The following is a 20200-nucleotide window of genomic DNA, read 5'->3' as shown; positions in this document are numbered from 1 at the left end:
ACAGTTCTGAAGGTCTGAAATCAGTTCTCTTGGGCTAAAATCAAGGTGTCAGCAGGGCTGAGCTCCCTCCTGAAGCTCTACAGGAGAATCTGAATCTTGCCTTGTCCAGTTCTGCTGGCTGCCAGCATTCCTGGGCTTGTGACTCCAACCTATGAATCAATGGTCACATGGTGTTATGGAATGAATATTTGTTTCCCCCAAAATTCATATGTTGAAATAACCCTCAATGTGACAGTATTAGGAGATAGGGCCTTGGGGAGGTGATGAGGTCATGGGGTTGGAGCCCTCATGAATGGGATTAGTGCCCTTATAAAAGAGACCCCAGAGAGCTTTCTCACCCTTCTACCGTGTGAGGAAAGCAGCAAGACGGCTGTCTATGAATCAGGAAGAGAACTCTCACCAGACACCAAATGTGCCATTGCTTTGATCTTGGACTTCCCAGCCTCTGGATCCATGAGAAATAAATGTTTGTTGTTTAAGCCACCCAGTCTATGGTACCCTGTCATAGCAGCCTGAACAGACTAAGACACTTGGCCTTCTCTTCTCTATCGATCACATCTCCCTGGGCTCTTGTAAGGACACTTGTGATTGGATTTAGGGCCCACCTGGATAACCAAGGATCATCTCCCCATGTCATGATCCTTAACTTAATCACATCTTCAAAGACTCTTTTTCCTTATAGGGTGACATTTAAAGATTCTAGGGATTAGGACCTGATATCTTTGGGGGCCGCTATTCACCCTGTTCCAATCATTACATATTGAAGTATGACTTAAAATGTATCTCAAAAAACCAATAAAAAAGCAGTATTTCCTCAAGCCTGAGGATGAAAGCCAACAGGTTAAGGATGACACAGCACAAGGAAGGAAACCCTGTGTCCTCCATGGCAAGGTTGTGCCACTGAATACCCCAATCCTGGGGGCACTCAATGCCATAGTCAGACTGTGTTTGATAATAAATCCCTATTGTGAAACAGAGAGAGACCAACATGCTCACACATAACTAATCACTCTGCTGTCTCCCGGCCTGCTCCCTCTCCCCTGGCCCTCACCTGCTCCCCTGTTGCCCCTGCTTGGCTGGGCTACCTCACTCATGGGGGACCTTTCTGACCTTGCTCCTCTTCTCGGGAACAGAGCCTGCATAGTTAAGAATTTGAGCTTTGTTTTTTGTTTTTGTTTTTTTAATTTTTTAAAAATTAATTATTTATTTATTTTTGTTAAGTCTTCGTTGCTGCACGCGGGCTTTCTCTCGTTGTGGTGAGCGGGGGCTACCCTTCACTGCCGTGCGGGGGTCTTTTCATTGCGGTGGCTTCTCCTTGCAGAGCACGGGCTCTAGGCACGGGCTTCAGTAGTTGTGGCTTGCGGGCTCTAGAGCGCAGGCTCAGTAGTTGTGGCGTACAGGCTTAGTTGCTCCGCGGCATGTGGGATCTTCCCGGACCAGGGCTCAAACCCGTGTCCCTTGCATTGGCAGGCGGATTCTTAACCGCTATGCCACCAGGGAAGTCCCAGAATTTGAGCTTTGGATCAGAGCCCATCTGGACACCAGTTCTCAAGTCCTGGCTTCACCTCCTACTTGGTGTGGGGGACCTTGGAGAGTTCACTTCCTAAACCTCAGTTTTCTCACCTTTTAGATGGACAGGACTGCCTCAGGATAATCCTGAGGGTTGAATCAGGTGGAGTGGGGGAAACCCCTAGAATTCACAGAGCCTGGTCCACAGTTCTCACTGCTGCTCCCAGCCACACCCCAGATCTGCTTCCATCTCTCTCTGGATGTCCCCTGTGCTAGATACACTGGTCCATACACATACTTTGTTGTGTTTATTCTTCTTCTCGGGGACTTGTCTGATTCATCTTGGGTCCCCAGTTCCTACCACAGAGGAGTATAGAGTTGTTAAATGAAAAGGAAAAAGCTCAAAGGCTCCTATCTGGAATCATCAGAAGTGTTATATATTAAATTGTTTTGAAGGTGCAATGAGAGAGATGCAAACTTCTTTTCATATTTTAAGGAGTCAAGTCATTTAAGAACCTAAATATTTAGAATGATCAATGTGGAGATCTTGAAACAACCTTAAATTATTAGAAAGCCATTGTTTCAAACTTTGATGAGCCTTTTAAGATTTTTTTTTCTGAAGTTACTAAAGTTTATGAACCTAGTCTGGTAGCTACTTCAGACCAAATTCCCAGTCATCATTGAATGTGAAGATTAAATTTAATGTGTGTGAAAGATAGATGAAAGGATGAAAAGGCAATTAGAAATAATGGCCTCTGACTGTGCAGGCACACAAATTAAAGAATTGTCAACCCAGGACAGAGATTCTATCAGTGATGAATCTGTCGTTTCACTTGACTACTGATCTAGTACAATTATGGGAAAACTAACAGAAATGACCTGAGTGAACAGACTGGGGCCATTTCTTTCTTAAGTGAAATTTCCAGGCACCCAACTCCAGCCTTTGCTTTTCCATCACCACTGAGTGGCAGTTGGCAGAGAGTGGTGACCTTTACTTAACCTTGAGAATAACTCTACCCCTTCCTGGCCAAAATGAGGAATGTATGTCAATGCTTATTGACAATCCATTTGCAGAAGTTATTGAATGTTTGGTCTAAGTCGATGATATCTTTGCCTTTTTGAACTTTATTTTACAAAATAAATATCTTTCGTAGGTCATCTTAGAAGTCAGAGAGGGCCACATACCAGGTACAGATGCATGACCAGTTTACAAGGTAACTTTTATGTCTTGTTTTGCTTTGAGGGTTTTTTTTGCTCAAACATTCATCTCAATGAATATAGAGAAATAGCCAAGTTTCGCCTGCCACCTTCTTACTGGGAGACAATCCACTTTCATTCCTCTAGGTATTTAGAAACTGTTTATTGTTGTCAACAGTCCAGTAGTTAAGTGATTCCAAAACAAATCCTAAATCAAGCACTGCTTCTAGACTTAACTCCTTCCCTTCCCAAACATCCCCGTGTAATGATTTGTTCAAAGATCTGAAGTAAACGAAATCAGATCAGATATCCAATCCCTCAAAGAAAATGGTCCCAGTGAAGTTAAATCCCAAAACTTGCCCTCATTTTCACCTCTCCGACCCATCCTTATCAGGAGTTTCTTGTCACCAATAAGATTAGTGGTAGTTAGTGCATTGGGCTAAGTCAGATTTTTCATGTTGGATTAATCATGGAAATGCTATGAGCCAAATAACTTACATGATTGAAAGGTACAGAAGAGCCCATCAACCACACATTCTATGGATCAACAGACTATGTCAGAAATACCCTTGATTAAAAGTCTTCAAGATTTTGGCTAAGGTTATTTCACGATTATAGAATTTTTAATCTATGTAAGTAATGAATATGGAGTGGTGTCTAATGACTGATGTCAAATATTTTCAATGTTGTTTTTAATAAGTATCGCTTATTTTCATAGCAATACATATGCATTGGAGAGAATTTTAAAACTGCAGAAAAAAACAAAAAAATTAAATCACCCATAATCCATCACCCCAGAATAATTACTCTTAACAGTCTGTGTAAGCCCTTCTAAGGATATGTGTATGTGTGTGTTTAACAAAAAAAAGATCATGCTGTAAATATAATTTTGCTTCATTTTTCAAATAACACTGTGAGCATTTAACAACTGCATAATATTGTGTCATGTGGAGGCACCATAATTTATTTTACAAATTCCCTATTATTGACTTTTAGGATGATTCTAAGTTTTCATTTTTGTAAATATTATTATAACCAATATCTGTGTATAAACATATTCGCCCTTATCTCTGATTCTATCCTTAGGAAATATTTATAAAAAGTTAAGGGCTATAAAGTTTCTTAAAAGCTCTTATTCCCCATGTATTGCCAAATAGCTGGGGAGGTAGCCTCAATTTTACACTCTCACCAGCGAAGTGTGACTGTCCACTGGTCAACATCATGTATTGAGAGCCTATTCATTTATTTAATGTGCATTTTAAGCTTTATTTAAGAAAGTGATAATGGGTCACCCATGATCATTTTCAGAATAATGAAATAAATTCAAAGAAATTACAAAGTGTGGCTTGGGTAGCTGACAGGACTTTACTTAGACTTATTTAATAAGCAAACTTCAAAAAAAAAAATAAGCAAACTTCTATGAAGAGAGAACAGACTTGTGGTTGCCAAGGGGGAGGGGGGAGGGGAGGGATGGAGTGGGAGTTTGGGGTTAGCAGATGCAAACTATTATATATAGAATGGATAAACAACAAGGTCCTACTGTTTCAAAACTCCTGATTCTTGCTCACCTCAGGGCCTTTGCACAGACTATTCCCTTGCCCGGAAAGGTCCTTCCCCAGCTCTGTGCCTGGATGGTTCCTCTTCACCCTTCAGGTCCCATCAAACACTACCCTCCTTAGACTAGGTTTCCCCATTATTCTCCTTCATGTTCTTCATGGCATGAATTTCAATTTATAGTTTAGAGCAATTCTTCTCCAAGTTTCTGGAATGTAGGATAAATTTTTCTAAAAAAACCAAATGGAAAAAAAGACAAACAAGGGGCCTCCTTTTTTTTTTTTTTTTTTTTTTTGTAAACTAGACTCAACAAACATAAAATTCCTCAGTCAGAGCGCTAGAGAAATTTCTAAAAACTTCTGTCAACTTCAGTTCTACCTTGTCTGAGCCTAATAACACACAGGTTGTGGCCCGGCCTTCTGTCCACAGACCCCACTGAGAGAATCACTGGTTTGTCCCCACTAAACTGTGAGCTCGAAGGGGGGAAAGGACCTCATCTGTCTTTTCACCACATGTCTCTAAGGCATAGAATGGTACCTGGTACATAGTAGGTGTTCAATCCGTTTTTATTGAATGACTTGAGTGGTTGAACGAACGACCAGTCACTAATAATAAAGGAGGGTGTGGGACTTCCCTGGTGGTCCAGTGGTTAAGAATCTGCCTTCCAATGCAGGGGACACAGGTTTGATCCCTGGTCGGGGAACTAAGATCCCACATGCCACGGGGCAACTATTGAGCCCGCGCGCCACAACTAGAGAGAAGCCCGCGCACTGCAACAAAGAGCCCAAGCGCTGCAGCGAAAGATCCTGCATGCCACAACTAAGACCCAACACAGCCAAATAAATAAATATTTTTTAAAAAAGATGAAAACTCAAAAAAATAAATAAATAAAGGAGGGTGTGTAGCAAAGAGGGGTCCACTGGGTGATTTGGCAGGTTGGTCACCGTTGGCCGAGGGGCTGGGTGCAGGTGGTGAAGTCTGCAAGCATCACGGGGGACCAGCAGGGGCCCAGGGGTGACTCGGGAGTACTCTCACTGCCCAGGCCCGTGGAGGTCAAGAGAGGCCCCGGCAGCGGCCTTTGCCCATGCGGCAGCCATGGTTTATCCCAAAACAACTCGGCTTAGCCTGCCCTCACCGCTCTGCCTGGTGGCCCCTCTGATCTCTGACGAGATTCCTTTTGAGGATCCAGGGTGGGAATTCTGTTCAAGGTCCACTGACCTGGGTGAGGGGGGGAGCTCCCTGAGGGGAGACTCGGACAGACTCTGGGGGCCCAACTTAGGTGGGATGGGCCGGCAGTCATCAGCCCTCTGCTAGTGAGTGGTACTTCAGCGACATGCAGCCTAGACACAGGGTCCCAGAGAGAGGCCAGCAGAGACTCAGGCCTGAAACAGAGGAAGGATCTGAAGGGCTGGGGGCAGGAAGGGGCCTGGGGCAGCAGAGTCCAACTTAGGTGGGCTTCCAAAGGTTGGCCCCTGCTGTTCAGGGATGTGTGACTTCAAGAGAGAGCAGGCTCAGATATAAACCCACAATGCAGATAAGGCAACGGAACTTTTTCTGGACTTATCAGCCAGGAGAAATGTTGTGGGCAAAACACACAGGACAGAGAGGAATGGGCTAAGGGGAGGGGGCCGGACCCAGGGGCCTCAGGACAGCAGGAGGAGGTGATGGCAAGGTCAGGCAGGAAGCACTCTTTCTCCTGGTGCAGCGGGAGGGGCGGAGGCAGGACCACGAGGTAGCCGCAGGATGAAAGCACAGCAGGCAGGAGAGAGAAGCGGGGAAGGAGGGCCGTGAGGACGCAGGCTGGGAAGGCACTGGGAATTCTCCGAGGCTGGGCCTGGCCCCGGCTACCATCTGAGCAGAGCTGTCTGGTCCAACATCCAATCAGAGTGGGTGGAAACCTTGGGAGACATCCTTAAATCTCATTATAACAAAGGGCCCTGGGAAAGGCCGACCCGGCCAGGAAAACTCTCCTGTACAATCACTAGAGAGTCTGTCATGTGTACAATATTTTCATGTATGTCTCTTTCTGCTTATTTTCCTATTGCGATTAACAGTAAGATGTTTCACATAAAAAAGGCCTATTTAGGTGGGCCTATGTGAAAGTGCCATTTTTGTAAGTCAAAAATGGTCAAATACCGGCCATTGCATGCGGTTCCGCCACATGTAATTGGGTCCAGGACAGAAAGCGGTGGGATGCTAAGGAGACAGACTTCTTCTCAACCAGTTCTGGGTGTGGAGCTGATGCGATGCCTCAGAGACCAGAAAGGGGATGGATCTACGGGGAGAGAAAATGGCTGCGTCCTCAGGAACAGAGGGAAAGGGGCCCGTGACCAGGAGAGCTGGTGCGGAAGAGCAAAGGATGGGGCGGGGGGCGGGGTGTTCTTCTCTGGCACAAGGGGTCCCCGGTGGGGGGGCTGTCCGTGGTCTACAGCTGGACTGTAGACACAGCAGTGTAATGTAGAAAGCGTAAGTCTGTGTTGGTCTTAATCAGGTTACTGAGTTGTTTTCCTCGCCCTGATGTCCCTGGCAGCCCAACACTCAATATCCAGCCACCCCCGCCCGGTGTGATGATTCTACCCACTCGGGTAGAATCAACCACACTCAGAGCCCAGAGAAGAGAGAATGCCCAGTGTCACCACCCAGAGCCGTCTTGGGCAACGGGACACCTGCCCGAGCCTCGGCTGTGGCTCCTTCTGAGGTCTGCCCGCAGGAGTGCCAGGGGAAGGGGCCAGATTTCCGAGGGCTGGCTCCCTTGGGCCCCACTGCCCCTGCCAGTAGCCCTCGCCCCGGCCTGACGTGGGAGCAGCCGTATCCTGGCATCCCTCTCTGGCTCCGGACCTTCCCTTTCCTGCCCACTGATGTCAGGATGGCGGGTGGCAGCGGGAGGAACGGCGATGCTACAGCCCTACCTGGGGAAACACTAGTTCACCTGGAGGTGAGAGGACACGCTCTGTTCCACCTGAGGGACCTCCCTCCGGCTAATTCACGGCCGTGGGGCCCTGCTCCCCCCTCAGCATCCTCCGGCAGGGCCACCTCTGCTGCACGCCACCAGCAGAGCCCTAGACTCAGATGCTGGCCCCCAAGTGTCCCCTGTGAGACTTGGACAAGTTGTTAATTGCTTACATCTCAGCTTACGGAGCTGTCAAAAGGGGATAGTAATGACCGCTACATCACAGGGCCCTCGTGAGAATGAAATGAGTGAAAACACTTGGAACGTCGCCTGGCACATGGTAAGGGTCCGATAAGTGTTACGTAATTATAATTATGTTTTATTGTCGTTATTGAAGACACAGGAGTTTCTCATGCCGCTCGGGACAGGCACGCAGCCGGGTATCAGGAAGGCGATGGAACCAAGAACTAGCCATCCAACAGGACTCACAGCTGCTCGTCTTTGTCCTTCCAAACACGTCTGGTTCATTTTGTGTCTCTCCTCCTTCCCTACCCCCGAGTCCACGTCACCAGACGTGTCCACCCGCAGCTCTGCATGCTTGTGTTCTAGGCTCAGCCATGTTCCTAGGTGGCTTCTCTTGTGAACTGGGGGATGGTCCCCAAAGTAGAGGGAAGTAACTGTGAGCTGGACTATCCCCCCAGAAGTGTCTGTTATAGGAAGAAAGAGAGCATGAAAAGGAATTCTACACACATTGATGTCAAAATGGCAGTTAATTTTCAGTCCTTTCTGGAGAAGTTGCAAAAGCAAAAAAACTATTGTGAGCGTGGATATCACTACCAATAGAATTAAGTCAAGGTACTTCTTTGACTAATCAAAACAATGTTTTCTTTTCTTCGGACCTGGATTATGAAGGGATTGCACTCCAAATAACAACCAGGGCAGATTGTGATCAAGAGAAGGCACAGCCCTGATTCCTGGGGCCTTGACTATTTAGAAGTCATTTTGAAACTTTTCATGTTACTTTTACTGTAGTTCATGTTAACTTCTTGTCACATTTTAAATATTGTGTTGAATGTGTGAAATAAAGACAAAAAAGATCATTGTGACAGCTTTACTGAGGTGCTTGGCGAAGGTCCATACTCAAAAGTACTTTGACCATACTCAAAAGTACTTTGGGGAATTAATATAACTGACACAGGCATACACTTAAATAAAAGAGCTAAAATTAAAAATAGTGATAACACCAAATGCTGACAGGAATGCAGAGAAACTGGGTATTTCATGTATTGTTGGTAGTAATGTAAATGTACCACCACTCTGGAAAAGATATTAAACTTACACTTACCATATGACAACTATCACACCTCAGAGCTATCACACCTCTGGACATTTGTCCCAGAAAAAATGAAACTTATGCTCACACAAAACTCTAGACATGATAGTTTATAGCAGTTCTATTTGTAATAGCCAACATGTAGAAATAACTTAAATGTTCTTTGGTGGGTGAAAGGTTAAACAAACTATGTTGCATGTATACCATGAATAATATTTGACAATGAAAAGGAATGAACTATTAAAAAAAAAAAACTTGACACATGAAACAACTATTAGGACGAGCTTTGTGTCCTTCCCCTGTGAGCAGAAAATAATTGTGCTCATTGTCATGCTTGATTAAGGAAATCTTCCCTGCATCTCCTATTTTATTTTTATTTAAAAGAGCTAGTGAAGACCAAATAGAAGAGGGAGAAAGGGTAGTGGTTTTAGCAATTCATTTGAACAAGGGAACAAATGCCATCTGCTTCTATTTGGATTCAGTAATTAGAAAAGCGATACACGTGGAGCATCCAATGTGGGGCTAGAATGCTTTCCTCTGGCAAAAACCAAATAAGCATACAATCATAGACCCTGTTTACAGTTCTCTCATAGAATCTATGCCACTCTTGGAAAGGACTGTCTCATGTTTATGGAAAACAAGATTACAAGGCTGGGATGAACTTTAAGAAGCTATCTAGATTCATGGCAGTACTATTTACAGTAGCCAAGACATGGAAGCAACCTAAATGTCCATCAACAGATGAATGAATAAAGACGATGTGGTACATATATACAATGGAATATTACTCAGCCATAAGAAAAAAGAATGAAGTACTGCCATTTGCAGCAGCATGGATGGACCTAGAGATGATCATACTAAGTGAAATAAGCCAGAGAAAGACAAATATCATGTGATATCACTTATATGTGGAATCTAAAAAAAAAGAAAAAAATAATGAACTTATTTACAAAACAGAAATAGACTCACAGACATAGAAAACAAACTTAGGGTTACCAAAGAGAAAAAGGGGAGGGGAAGGAGTACATTAGGGGTTTGGAATTAACAACATACACTCTGCTATATATAAAATAGATAACCATCAAGGACCTACTGTGTAGCACAGAGAACTATACTCAATATTTTGTAATAACCTATAATGGAAAAGAATCTGAAAGAGTATATACATATACATATATATATATACATATATATGTATGTATAACTGAATCACTTTGCTGTACATCTGAAACTAACACAACATTTATAAGTCAATTTAAAAAAAAAAGCTATCTAGAGAAACAACCCAAATGTCCATGGACAAACAAATGGATAAACAAAATGTGCTCTATCCATACAATGGAATATTATTCAGCCATAAAAAGGGATGAAGTAGTGATGCATGCTACAACTTGGATGAATCTTCAAAACATTATGCTGAGTGAAAGAAGCCAGTCACAAAAGTCCACATGTTATACAATTCCATTCATATGCAAGTATAGAATAGGGAAATCTATAGAGACCAAAAGTAGATTTGTCATTGCTTAGGGCTGGGGTAGGGGAATAAGGGGTTGATAGCTAAAGAGTATGGGGTTTCTTTTTGAGATGATGAAATGTTCTAAAATTGACTGTAGTGGGACTTCCCTCGAGGTCCAGTGGTTAAGACTCCGTGCTTCCACTGCAGGGGGCGCAGGTTCGATGGTCGGGGAACTAAGAGCCCACATGTTGTGCAGCAGCCTATATATATATATATAAAAGAGAGAGAGAGAGAGGGGGACTTCCGTGGTGGTGCAGTGGTTAAGAATCCACCTGCCAATGTAGGGGTCACAGGTTCGAACTCTGGTCTGGGAAGATCCCACATGCCGCGGAGCAACTAAACCCAGTGCCACAACTATTGAGCCTGCGCTCTAGAGCCCGCAAGTCACAGCTACTGAAGCCTGGACGCTTAGAGCCTGTGCTCCACAACAAGAGAAGCCACCGCAATGAGAAGCCCGTGTGCCGCATCGAAGAGTAGCCCCCGCTCGCTGCAACTAGAGAAAGTGCACGCAGCAACGAAGACCCAACGCAGCCAAAAATAAATAAATTAAATAACTATTTTTTAAAAAGAGAGAAAAAAATTTTGGTGCTGGTTGCACTTATCTGTGAATATACTAAAAACCACTGAATTATACATTTTAAATCAGTGAATTTAGGGTATGTGAATTCTATCTCAGTAAAGCTGCTTTAAAAAAAAAGAATGGATTGATGAAAATTGGTTTTAAAAAAAAAAAGCTGTCTGAGTCATCCACATTTAGGTCATTCCAGACAAAACTGAGAAGTGCTGGTTGCTTGGGTTGATAAAACCCTTTCTTTTTGTGTTGCTGAACTAGCCTTCTAATGTTGAGTGAATCTATATTCATTGCATTGCCTCTTATGCAATAAATAATACTTTTCAAATGTTAAGTTATCCCAAAATATGGGATCCAAAATAATTTTTTTCCATTTCATAAACCTAAGCAAGTAGGTGATTAGTTGTCCTATATCACTGTGTATTGAAAATTTGCCATTTGACAAGTCAGTTTTTCACAAAACACGCCCTGGTAGAATTTTAGAACATGGCCACAGTTTATCAAAACATGAAAAGTGTGACCGAGGGACTTCCCTGGTGGTCCAGTGGGTAAGATTCCGCACTCCCAATGCGGGGGGCCCAGGTTCAATCCCTGTTCGGAGAACTAGATCCCGCATGCATGCTGCAACTAAGAAGCCTGCATGCCGCAACTAAAGATCCCTCATGCCGCAACTAAAGATCCCGCATGACACAACGAAGATCCTGCGTGCCACAACTAAAGACCCGGCACAAGCCCAAAATAAACAATAAATAAATAAATATTTTAAAAGAAAAGTGTGACCGAATTCAGGAAGCCCATCTGAGCTTGGAGAATACAATTTCTGGCAAATGAGAAGGTCAAAAATTGTGGCAATTTTTAAAGCAAAAAAAAAGCAGATAGTTAAGAGCATAGGGTCACTTCCCTTAATGCTGAAAGCTAGGGCCACAGCCACTCTCTTTGGGACACTAAGGTCTGGTAGAAAAGAAATAAAAAACATAGTCACCACTCACCATATGAACACAAAGACGTAATGGACACTATTCAAGAGGCCACTCATCTGTGTTCTAACAAAGTACCTCAGAGACTCAGAAAGGTGAAGCAACAACAGACAGAATCCAAATAAAAAGAGAAGCTGAAAGAAAACAAAACTGAGGCATTCCTACAGCCCAATCCATTAGGGTGTAGAAAACCTCAAGGTGCGGGAATTCTGGTGAACCCGTCAAGGGCAGGCGGCAAGCCAGAGGGTCCTTTGTTTTCATAGAAAGTTTTCTCCAAACCCAGTGGACACCCAGTCCAGAGACCAGGAAGTGAAACTGATGTGGATACTCGCTGGGAAGTTTTGTTCACTGCGGGCAGATCCTCTGGATTTCTAAGACTTACCTGGGCCGTGGAAACAGCCCAGTGACAGCGCCATGGGCTGAATCAGGTGCTGGCTTGACTTCAGGTATCAAGGTGGGAGGTCAGGGGTGGGCTGTGATGGGGGCCAGTTCCTATGAGCTTACAGCCACCCCAGAAGAACTGGTAATGGGCAAGAGCCTAGAGCCCCCCTGGGAGACAGAGCCACGGAGCTCCAGAAAATAGCAGAGTGCCCACTAAAAACTGAAAGACTCAGCCCAGCATCGTGTGCTAATAATTACCTTGGACTTTTTATTTATTTTTATTATTTTAATTTTTATTTATTTATTATTTATTTATTTGGCCTCCCCGTGCAGTATGTGGGATCTTAGTTCCCTGACTAGGGGTCGAACCCGTGCCCCCTGCAGTGGAAGCGTGGAGCCCTAACCACTGGACTGCCAGGGAGTTCCCACCTTGGGCTTTTTAAAACCATGAAAAATAAATTGATTTTCAGACCACAGGAGGAAATTGAACAAACTTAATGCTTTTCTTCCAGATCAAAGCTAAGACAAGATACAAACCATGCTCATCCGGATCTCACCCGGGAGCCTGCAGGAATGCCAGGAAGTTCACACCGGCCTCATTTCCCAAGGGCCGAAACCCACAGGAGACGGTGTCTTCAGAAGTTATGTTTGTGAGAGATCACACTCCAGTAACTTCGTGACTGATATTCAATTGTCCTGCCTATGAGAGTGTTTGCTCAGGTCAATTCTGAAGAAGAATGAATGTGTGTTTATATTTAGGAAATTTCTACATTTAGGAATGTTTACTCTTCAATCACTTCAAGTGGCTTTCAAGATTTTAGCAAAACAAAATGATTTATACTCAAACTAACTCTACACATACCCTATGACCCAGGGACCATTCCTAAATATCTACGCATCAGAAATGTACACACTCATGTACAAAAGGCATATACAAAATGTACCTAACTGCCTTATTCATAATAGCCCACAAACTGGAAGCAATACAAAAGTCCATCAACAATAGAATGGATAAATAAGTAGTCATATATGCCTGCAATAGAATACCGTAGAACAATTGGTGACTCTTAGGTGGAGTGAAAGAAACCAGACACAAATGAGCACATACTGTATGATTCCATTTATATAAAGTTCAAAAGTAGGCAAAACGAATCCATGGTATTTGAAATCCGAATAGTGGTTATCTTTGGGGTAGAGAGTGAGTGTGGTAGCTGGAAGGGGGCATAACAGGGACCGCTGGGGTGGTGGTAATCTTCTAGTTCTTAACTTGGCTGGAGTTTTAAGGGTGTGCTGTTTTTTAAAATTCATCAAGCACTTATTATTTGCTCACTTTTCTGTATATAGTATATGTTGATAAGAAATGTATTATTTATTTATTTATTTTTGGCTGCGTTGGGTCTTCGTTGTGGTGCACGGGCTTCTCATTGCAGTCGCTCCTCTTGTTGTGGAGCACGGGCTCTAGGCACGCGGGCTTCAGTAGTTATGGCACGTGGGCTCAGTAGTTGTGGCTCGCGGGCTCTAGAGCGCAGACTCAGTAGTTGTGGCGCATGGGCTTCGTTGCTCCGCGGCATGTGGGATCTTCCCGGGCCAGGGCTTGAACTCGTGTCCCCTGCGTTGGCAGGCGGATTCTTAACCACTGCGCCACCAGGGAAGCCCAGAAATGTATTTTTAAATAAACATTTAAAAATATCTTTTAATGATCCACATGGTAGCTGCAACTATTGCTAGGGACCAGCATAGTGTTGTAGAAAACTATGTAAAGCTTCTGAATTTGCAGGTGTACTGTTTGATGTACCTGGAGAGACCCCGAATTATGTCAGTTGGTGACCGTTATTCTTTGGTATTATTGATAACTGAAGTCTTACACCTCACTTAAATCTGGGTACTGGCCAGACTACGTTGTTCAATAACATAATCTGGGAGTTAAAAGTAATTTAAGAGACTTTTAGAAATATCTAGCCTAATGATGACCTGGATCTCAGCCACCGGTCTTCCCGTCATGTCTTACTATGGAATTGAAGTCATCATCCTAAAAGCACACCTGAGACTTCTTTACCTTTATGTGATGGATGGCTCAGAGGTCACTGCAAGTGTGCAGAAGACAGGAACCTTGATAAACCCAGAAGCATCAAAAACTAAGAGTGCCAAAGAAGAAACCAAAGGATTTCTTCCGAACTTTTTTTTTATTTTACTTTTTAAAATGTAAATTTTGTCATGCCACAAAAAGATTGTATTATTCCTTTAGTGGTTCAGTGGCTAAAGAAGAAGATACAAATATTGTTATAATAGACGAGTTTAAGCTTTTTTAAACAAATTTATTGGGGTGTAATTTATATACTATAGAGTCACGCATTGGCACTGAACAATTCAATGATTTTAGTGAATTTTTAGAAATGTGAAACAATCATCATCATCCAGTTTTAGAACATTTCTGCCACTTCTAAAAGTTTCCTTGTGCCCATTTATAGTTAATCCATGTTCTCGCTGCCAACACTAAGCAACCAATTCTGCTTTCTGTTACTATAAATTTGCATTTTCTTATATAAACGGAATCATACAGTGTAATCTGTTGTATCTTGTTTCTTTCACTTAGCATGATGTTGTCAAGGTCCATTCATGTTTTAGCATGTATTAAAACTTCACTGCACTCCTTTTGTTGCTGAATAATATCCCATTACGTGGATATCTCACATTTTATTTATCCATTCACCAGATGATAGATGTTTGGATTGTTTCCAGTTTGGAATTATTATGACTAAAGCTGCTATGAACATTCATGTACAAGTCTTTGAGTGGACAGAAGTTTTCATTTCTCCTGGGTAGATTCCTAGGAGTGGAATTCCTGGGTTGTATGGTAAAGTTATGTTTAACTTTTTAATGAAACTGCCAAACTGTTTTCCAAACTGTTAGCCATTTTACATTCCCACCAGTGATGTATGAGGGTTCCAGTTTCTCCACACCCCTGGCAACATTTGTTATTATCTGCCTTTTAAAAATTGTAACCATTCTGTGGACATCATCAAAGTCTACAGATAATAAATGCTGGAGAGGGTGTGGAGAAAAGGAAACCCTCCTACACTGTTGATGGGAATGTAAATTGGTGCAGCCACTATGGAGAATAGTATGGAGGTTCCTTAAAAAACTAAAAATAGAGTTACCATATGATCCAGCAATTCCACTCCTGGGCATGTATCCAGAAAAGATGAAAAGTCTAATTTGAAAAGATACATGCACCCCAGTGTTCATAACAGCACTATTTACAATAGCTAAGAAGCTATTGTAAATAACTTCTTAGCTATTGTAAAAAGCTAAGCAATGGAAGCAACCTAAGTGTCCATCGACGGAGGAATGGATAAAGAAGGTGTGGTATATATACATACAATGGAATATTACTCAGCCATAAGAAAGAATGACATATTGCCATTTGCAGCAACATGGATGAACCTAGAGATTATCATACTAAGTGAAGTAAAACAGAGAAAGACAAATATTATATGATACACTCATATGTGGAATCTAAAAAATAATACAAATGAACTTATTTAGGAAACAGAAACAGACTCAGACATAGAAAACAAATTTATGGTTATCAAAGGGGAAGGGGGGACGGGAAAAATTAGGAGTATGGGATTAACAGATACAAACTACTATATATAAAATAGATAACCAACAAGGACCTACTGGACAATGCAGGGAACTATATTCAATATCTTGTAATACGTATAATGGAAAAGAATCTGAAAAAGAATACATACATATATATAGAGAGAGATATATATAACTGAATCACTTTGCTGTACACCTAAAACTAGCATGATATTGTAAATCAACTATAGTTCCATTTTTTAAAAATTGTAATCCTTCTAATAGGTACATGACAGTATCTCATTGTGGTTTTAATTTGCCTTTCTGTAATGACTAATGACATTGAGCATCTTTTTGAAATATCTAAAACTATAAAATAAAATCTGCTTGTAAGTATTACCATGTAATGATATAATGGAATATTAAAATAATACTAAAATAATATTTTAGACTTGCCCAGCAGCCTCTCAGCCAGTCAAATTATTTTTATAAACATCCATCATTTTCATAATCATCATGAAAAATCACCTATTTATGCATTGGTCTTTCACAAGTAATTCTAAAAAAATGAGTCACGCAGACATGACTCATGCCCTGCAGGAAAGTAGAAAATTTTCCCTCTGATATTTCTGTACAAGGTACTTTTTCTCTTATTTAGATATATTATCTTCCTATCACAGGAAAAAAGGTGATAAAAATAAACTGCTCAAACAAAAACCTCCGAGCCACAATTACTGAGCCCACATGCCACAACTACTGAAGCCTGTTCTCCTAGAACCCCCTGCTCTGCAACAAGAGAAGCCACTGCAATGAGAAGCCTGCGCACCGCAACGAAGAGTAGCCCCTGCTTGCCACAAGTAGAGAAAGCCCACGCTCAGCAACGAAGACCCAACAAAGCCAAAAAAACAAGAAAAAAAAACATCATAGGGATTTTTTTTTCTTTTTGTAAATAAATGGAAAAGGAGAGTGTGGCCAATAGGGAACAGTGGAGACTGTGGAGAATTGAAGAGGGCAAGGTTGTTCAATGGGGGCAGTTGTGACTCAGCACCAGCTGATTGGTTCCACATGGGAACGCAGGCAAGTGTTGCCAGAGCTTCAGGTTTTTAAAGGGAAATTCCCTGGGAATTCCCTGGCGGTCCAGTGGTTAGGATTTGGAGCTTTCACTGCTGTGGCCCAGGTTCCATCCCTGGTCAGGGAACTAAGATCCCATAAGCTGCAGGGTGTGGCCAAAAAAAAAAGTAACAAAAAAAAGAGAAATTCCCTGATCAAGCCCGTGTGAAAGGAAAATAAAGACTTTTGAAGAGCAATCTTCTCTCTCTCCCCTCTGTTTTGCTGTAAGATGTACATAAGCCAGTGGTAGCCTCCTGACTCCAGAAAGGTTAGACAGTGCAGTTAATTTTATAAAAATAAGGACTTTCAAATAGGGAACTTTTGCAAGCCTTTGTCATTATATGAGGAGTGACCCCAACAGTATTTCAAACTAAACAGAAGTTAGCAGCTATCTTTTTGGCAAAGCACTTGACTGTCAAACTGAAAAGATTTTTACGTTTTTCTGACCTTTTTGTAGGCTAACTGATTGTTAGAAATATGCCAGTTAGCAAATATTTTAACAAGACAAACACACACAAAAAATTGTTTCTTTGATGCAGAGATTTTTTTTTTTTTTTTTGGCCTCACCAGACAGCATGTGGAATGTTAGTTCCTGGACCAGGGGTGGGATGGAACCCGCGCCCCGTGCATTGGAAGTGCAGAGTCTTAACCACTGAACCACAGGGAAGTCCCCACAGATGATATTCTTAAAAACGAGTGAAAAAGGGTTAAATCAAAAGAAACTCATGCTGTGAAGAAGAGCCTTGTGAAAATAGGTGTTTGGAATTGTTTCTACCATTAGGTGAGTTTTCTGCTGAAATTGATGTTACTTTTTAAAAAACCCACCAAGTCTGTATACCTTCAGACAAAAAAACAAAAACATTTAAAATGTTTTCGGACTTCCCTGGTGGCACAGTGGTTAAGAATCTGCCTGCCAATGCAGGGGACACGGGTTCGAGCCATGGTCCAGGAAGATCCCACATGCCGCGGAGCAACTAAGCCCTTGTGCCACAACTTCTGAGCCTGCGCTCTAGAGCCGGCGAGCCACAACTACTGAGCTTGCGTGCCGCAACTACTGAAGCCTGCGCACCTAGAGCCCATGCTCCACAAGAGAAGCCACCGCGATGAGAAGCCCGCGCACCGAAACGAAGAGTTGCCCCCAATGGCCGCAACTAGAGAAAGCCTGTGCGCAGCAACGAAGACCCAACGCAGCCAAAAACAAATAAATAAGTAAATAAATTTCTAAAAATAAATAAATAAAATGTTTTAAAATCTTCCCAGAAGTGGCTAAAACATAAATATATTATGTAGCCAAATAAAAGTATGAAATGCAACATCTGTTGGTTCAAAAAACAACAAATTGACAAAAAGGATCATGGAAATTTACTCATCAAACTTTAACAAAATCTTCTGCAAAATGGGCAGATGGGACTGAAAACAAATATTGTGATTTATTAAGTGCATGATGTGTCTCTTTCATGTGACTCTATGCTTCTCTGTGAGATAACTTAAATATTAAATTATATTTAATATATAATAAATACATGAGAGCAAAAATATTTAAAATTAATTAAAATTATGTTTACAATGATTATTTGATATGTGTATTATCCTTTAAAATATGTAGTGTGTATATCTTATAATGTGTAAAACTATTAGTCTGATAGTATGTGATCATATGAAATTGCTATTTTTGTAGGTCAGAACAATGGAACATCAGCAATTTCAAATGACTCAACATAAGGTAGAGTTTATAAGTGAATACGTGTTCGGGTGCAGGCTCAATTCTTTTTTTTTTTTTTTTGCTTTTAGTTCTTGTTCTTATATTTTATTTATTTTTACTTTTTCATTGAAGTACAGTTAACTTACAATGTGTTAGTTTCAGGTGTACAGCAAAGTGATTCAGATATAGATATATAGATATAGATATAGATTTCTTTTGCAGATTCTTTTCCATTATAGGTTATTACAAGATACTGAGTATAGGGTCTTCCCTGGTGGTGCAGTGGTTAAGAATCCGCCTGCTAATGCAGGGGACACGGGTTTGAGCCCTGGTCCAGGAAGATCCCACATGCAGTAGAGTGACTAAGCCCATGTGCCACAACTACTGAGCCTGCGCTCTAGAGTCTGCAAGCCACAACTACTGAACCCATGTGCCACAACTACTGAAGCCCACGCGCCTAGAGCCCGTGCTCCGCAGCAAGAGAAGCCACCGCAATGAGAAGCCTGTGCACCGCAACAAAGAGTAGCCCCCGCTCGCCGCAACTAGAGAGAAAGCCCGTGCAGCAAGGAAGACCCAACGCAGCCAAAAGTAAATAAATACATAAATATAGAAGTATATATATTAAAAAAAAGATACTGAGTATAGTGCTATACAGTAGGTCCTTGCTGTTTACCTATTTTATATATAGTAATGTGTATATGTTAATCCCAAACTCCTAATTTATCTCCCCCGCCTCAATATTTTTTCAATGATAGGGACACATGATCAAAAGTGTGGAGCTCGCTCAGGTTTGAGACCTTACACAGCAGACCCACGTCACCACAGTCACCAGCAAGAACACAGGAGCCCCGCGTGCACCGTCTCCCGTGTCACAAATGCCTCTCTCACAGGACCTGTGATGCCGTCACCACCATGGCTAAAGGGTCTCATTTTCCTTATTTGCATTAAGCTGGCCATATTCTAAGTAATTTAAGGAAAGTCTACCACGCAGCACATTTAAAATTCTGGTGCCATCAGCATGCGGGCAAGGTTTGGTTTCTTCATGGTAAACTGGTGATTGGGCCAGATCTTTTTTCTCATTAGAACTGATTTATTAAGAAAGCAAAACAAAGCCAAATGTGATGACTTAAGTTCCATCCCAAGCATCACAGGAAGGGAGAGCAAGGGTAATACTCCTAGTGTTTTTGTTAAAAATCCAGCAAAATAGGAGGCCATCTTAAATCCTTTCTGAAACAGGCCCAGTAAGAATTGTTTTTAAGTTTGGAAAAAGGTACTTTAAACAATAAATGAAACAATACAATTAAACTATAAAAACATTTTTTAAAGAAAAACAAAAAAATTTTTTTGCTCAAATGTGAATTTTACTCAGTTAATAATATGCAAATAAACTTACTGATCAATTCCTTTCCTTTAAGTTCACTGTGATGTGTCACATGGATGGCATCTCCTACTGTCCAAGTCATGGACACCTGGATGAAGAACAAATAACTTCCCTCCTTCCTTCCTTCCTTCCTTTCTTTCTTTCTTTCTTTCTTCCTTCCTTTCTTTCCCTTTCTTTCTTTCTTTCTTTCTTTCTTTCTCTTTCTTTCTTTCTTTCTTTCTTTCTTTCTTTCTTTCTTTTTCTTTCTTTCTTCCATCCTTCCTTTCTTTCCCTTTCTTTCTTTCTTTCTTTCTTTCTTTCTTTCTTTCTTTCTTTCTTTCTTTCTTTCTTTCTTCCTTCCTTCCTTTCCCTTTCTTTCTTTCTTTCTTTCTTTCTTTCTTTCTTTCTTTCTTTCTTTCTTTCTTTCTTTCTTTCGTTGAACTACAGTGATTTACAATGTGTTATTTTCAGGTGTACAGCAAATGATTATATATATATATATATATATATTTATA

At 41.7% G+C, this 20200-nt stretch overlaps 1 long non-coding RNA gene across 1 annotated transcript; it reads left to right on the top strand.

Moving 5' to 3' along the window:
- The first annotated feature begins 1203 nt into the window (after window positions 1–1203).
- Window positions 1204–10569, top strand: LOC309659312. Its single transcript, XR_014262742.1, has 2 exons — window positions 1204–2723; window positions 7548–10569. It is a non-coding gene; the product is annotated as an uncharacterized lncRNA (long non-coding RNA).
- The last annotated feature ends 9631 nt before the right edge of the window (window positions 10570–20200 follow it).

Source organism: Balaenoptera physalus (genome assembly GCF_965194825.1).
Source record: "Balaenoptera physalus genome assembly, chromosome: 4".
NCBI lineage: Eukaryota > Metazoa > Chordata > Mammalia > Artiodactyla > Balaenopteridae > Balaenoptera > Balaenoptera physalus.
This window is presented reverse-complemented; position numbering and strand designations above follow the sequence as displayed.